Source organism: Elephas maximus, chromosome 3 (genome assembly GCF_024166365.1).
Source record: "Elephas maximus indicus isolate mEleMax1 chromosome 3, mEleMax1 primary haplotype, whole genome shotgun sequence".
Classification (NCBI taxonomy): Eukaryota; Metazoa; Chordata; class Mammalia; order Proboscidea; family Elephantidae; genus Elephas; species Elephas maximus.
Window position 1 is genome coordinate 23,503,890 of NC_064821.1, and position 4,246 is coordinate 23,508,135.

At 37.4% G+C, this 4,246-nt stretch overlaps 1 pseudogene; it reads left to right on the forward strand.

Annotated features, from left to right (window-relative positions):
* Positions 1–2,932: 2,932 nt before the first annotated feature.
* LOC126071098 (olfactory receptor 7E24-like) lies at positions 2,933–3,725 on the forward strand (annotated as a pseudogene).
* Positions 3,726–4,246: the final 521 nt, after the last annotated feature.

Below are 4,246 nucleotides of genomic sequence, written 5' to 3' on the forward strand. Positions count from 1 at the left end.
TATACCATGGACTTCCAGAAGAATGCAAAAGCCTGCCTTGGAAGAAATACAGCTACATCGTTCCTCGGAAGTGAGGATGGCAAGACTTCCTCTCATACTTTGGACATGTTATCAGGAGGGACCAGTCCCTGGGGAAGGACATCATGCTTGGTAAAGTAGAGAGTCAGTGAAAAAGAGAAAGACCCTTGGTGAGCTGGATTGACCCAGTGGCTGTAACAATGGGTTCAAGCATAACAACGATTATGAGGATGGCACAGGATGGGGCAGTGTATCCTTCTGTTGTACACAGGGTTTGGTATGAGTTGGAACCGTCTCAAAGTCATCTAATAACAACAACAATGGCTGATGAAGTTAAGTATCTTTTCATGTGCTTTTTGGCCATTTGTATGCCTCTTTAGTGAAATGTCTATTCAAGTCCTTTGTCAATTTTTAGATTGGACTGTTAGTCTTTTTCTTGTAAAACTGCAGGTGTACTTTATATATTTTGGATATTAAACCCTTATCAGATATATCATTCCAAAATTTTTCTCTCAGTTTGTAGGTTGTCTGTTCACTTTGTTAATTAAGTCATTTGATGTACAGAAGTTTTTAATTTTGATGAGATACGTTTATTTATTTTGTCTTTTGTTGCTTGTGCTTTGGATGTTATATCTAAGACTCCTGGGTTAAAAATTAGATCTCAAAGCATCGTCCTTATGTCTTCTTCTAAGTGTTGTTTAGTTTTAGTTCTCATATTTTTAGGTCCTTGAAACATTTTGAGTTAATTTTCATGTATGGTATTAGGTATGGGTCTAGCTTCATTCTTTTCCATGTGGAAATCTAGTTGTCCCAGCACTGTTTATTGAAGAAGCAATTCCTCTACATTTAGTGAATTTACTGCTCTTGTCAAAGATTACTTGACCATTGATGTTGTGCTTATCTCTGGACTCTCAAGTCTGTTCCATTGGTCTATAGGTCTATCATTATACCAGCACAGACTGTTTTGATTACTGCAATGTTATAGTATGTTTTGAGATGAGGGGGTGTGAGTCCTCCTACTGTATTTTTTTTCAAGATTTCTTTGGCTATTTGAAGCCCTTTGTGGTTCCATATAAATTTCAGGATTGACTTTTTCATTTCTACAAAGAAGACTGTTGGAATTTTGATGGATATTTCATTGAATCTGTAGATTAGGTTGTATTGAAATCCTGACAATGTAAGGCTTCCAATCTATGAGTGCAGAATGTTTTTCCATTTATTTAGATCATTTTGGTGGGGCAGTGGCTAAGAGCTACTGCTGCTAACCAAAAGGCTTGCAATTTGAATCCACCAGCCCCTCCTTGGAAACCCTACAGGGTATTCCTGCTCTGTACTATAGGTTTGCTATAAGTAGGAATAGACTCAACGGCAGCAGGTTTTTTTTTTTTTTTTTTTTTGGTTTGGTTTTAACTTTTTTTTTTTAAATAATGTTTTATATTTTCAGTGTACAAGTCTTTCACCTTTCTGGTTAAATTTTTTCCTAGATATTTTATTCTTTTAGATGGTAATGCAAATGGAATTGTTTCCTTAATTTGTTTTTCAGATTGTTGCTGATGTACAAAAACTCCTCTTTTTTGTGTTTTGACCTTGTATCCTGCCATTGTGTTGAATTTATTTATTAGCTCTAATAGCTTTCTTGTCAATTCTTTGGGTTTTATACTTAGGATCATGTCGTCTGCAAAAAAGGGACAGTTTTACTTCTTTCTTCCCAATTTGGATGCTTTTTATTTCTTTTTCTTGACTAATTGCTCTATTTAGAACTTTCGGTAAAATGTTACATAGCAGTGTTGAGAGCAGATGTCCCTTGTCTTGGTCCTGATCTTTTGGGCAAAGCCCTCAGCCCTTCTCCATTTAGTATGATGTTAGCTGTAGGCTTTTCATAAATGCTCTCTATCAAGTTAAGGAATTTTCCTGCTATTCCTATCTTGTTGAGTACTTTTATCATTAAAGGGTATTGGATTTTATCAAAAGGCGTTTCTGTATTGATTGAGATGATCATGTGGTTCTTTTCCTTTGTTCCGTTGATGTGGTATATTACATTGACTTTCTAATGTTGAGCCACCCTTGCATTTGTGGGATAAACTGTACTTGACTGTAGTACATAACCCTTCTAATATGCTTTAGGATTAAGTTTGCTAATATTTTGTTCAGGATTTTTTGCATCCAAATTCATAAGAGATGTTGGTCTTAGTTTTCTTTTCTTGTGGTGTCTGTCTTGTTTTGGTATTAGAGCAATGCTAACAACACAGAATGAATTAAGGAGCATTTTCTCCTTTTTTTCCTGAAAAATTTAGGAAGTATTGGAGTCATTCCTGCAAATGATTGGTAGAATTCCCCAGTGATCATTTGACTCTAGACTTTCTTTTTTGGGAAATGTTTGATTACTGCTTTTATCTCTTCTCTTGTTATAGTATGTTGAAGTGTTCTATTCTTGAGTTAATTTTTTTACTACCTTAATGAATTTGTTATCTCTAAATGTCTTTGCTCCTGTAACATTCTTCAGCTGAGTGTCTCTAAAGTGGTGTGTATAGAAGGGTTACAGACCAATGAAGATTCTAGGAATAGTGGTTTTGCTGCAGTTGAGAAGTATTGCTGAAGGTGATGTATGATAAGTGTGAATTCTTTACAAGTGAATTTCCAGAATTCAAGAGGTAGTTGCTTTGCTGGTTGCCAATTTACTTGTTTCCTTTTATGGACTCTTTTTTTCTTTCCCTAAAGGTGTCTCTGCTACACGGAACCATAGAATATAACATGTGTCTCTGAATTCCTCCTCCTGGGCCTCTCATACTATCCAGAACTGCAGCCAACCCCTCCTCCATCCTTAGAATCTTCTTGTCCATGTACATGGTCGCCTTGCTTGGGAACTTATTCATTATCCTGGCCATCAGCTCTGACAGCCACCTCCACACTCCCCATGTACTTCTTCATTTCCTACCTGTCCTTGGCTGACATTGACTTCACTTCCACCAGGATCCCAAAGAGTCTTAATGACATCCACACACACCACAAAATCATCTCATATGTCGACTGCATGATTCAGTTGTGTCTTTTAAAATTTTGCATTCATGGACATTCTTTTCCTCATTACAATGGCCTATGACTGGTTCATGGCCATTTGTCATTCCCTGCATTACCTCGTCATTATAAACCTTCGTCTCTGTGGTCTGATGGTTCTGGTATCTTTTTTCATTAGCTTTGTGGACTCCCAGCTGCACCGGTTGGTGTTGTTACAACTTACCTTCCGTACAGATGTGTAAATCCCTAGTTTCTTCTGTGATCCCCCTTAATTCCTCAGCCTTGCCTGTTCTGACACCTCCACCAATATCATATTAGTATATTGTATTGGGGCCATCTTTGATGGTGTTCCGCTCTCAGGGATCCTTTTCTCTTATACTCGAATTGTGTCCTCCTTTGTGAGAGTCCCGTCATCAGATGGGAAGTATAAAGCCTTATCTACCTGTGGCTCTCACCTGTCAGTCTTTTGCTTATTTTATGGCCCAGGCTTTCTTGTGTACCTCGGTTCAGTTGTCTCACCTTCTCTCAGAAGTGATGCAGTGGCCTTAGTGATGTACTCCATTGCCACCCTCATGCTGAATCCCTTCATCTACAGCCTGAGTAACAGGGACATCAAGAGGAACTTGCAGAGGCTTTTTAGCAGAACAGCCTATTTTGAATACTTATACCATCTTTTTTGGTCCCTTGATTAGAATTTTTTTTTTTTTTTTTTGATTAGAATAGACAAAGAAACCAACTTTATGGAACTGGAAAACATGCTCATTTGATTACATACATTTTGTAGTGATCAGAATAATGCTTATTTGGCACATCTTTTATGGAATTGGAGAATTTCTGGAATCCATCCTACATCATAACATCTGCCCAATTGAGTCCTATAACACTATGGAGCCTTCTGTTTTTGTCACCTAAGACCTGTACCCTTTCCACAGTTCACAGCTGTTTTTCATACCTTTATATCTATCTTATCTACTTATGCAGTTTAGGTGTGAGAATTCTTATTACTTGCCCTCAATTTTGCCTTCATATTGCAAATATCTGGTGATCTCTAAAAATACTCATGTCTGAGCTGCACCACAAAAGATTATGATTTATTTACAGTGATGTGTGTAGTAAGCCAGGGAATTTTTCAAAACACCCTGGCAGGTACTAGTGGGCAGCCAACATTAAAGATTACTGATTCGAGTGAGATCATTGTTCAAAAATGACTAGT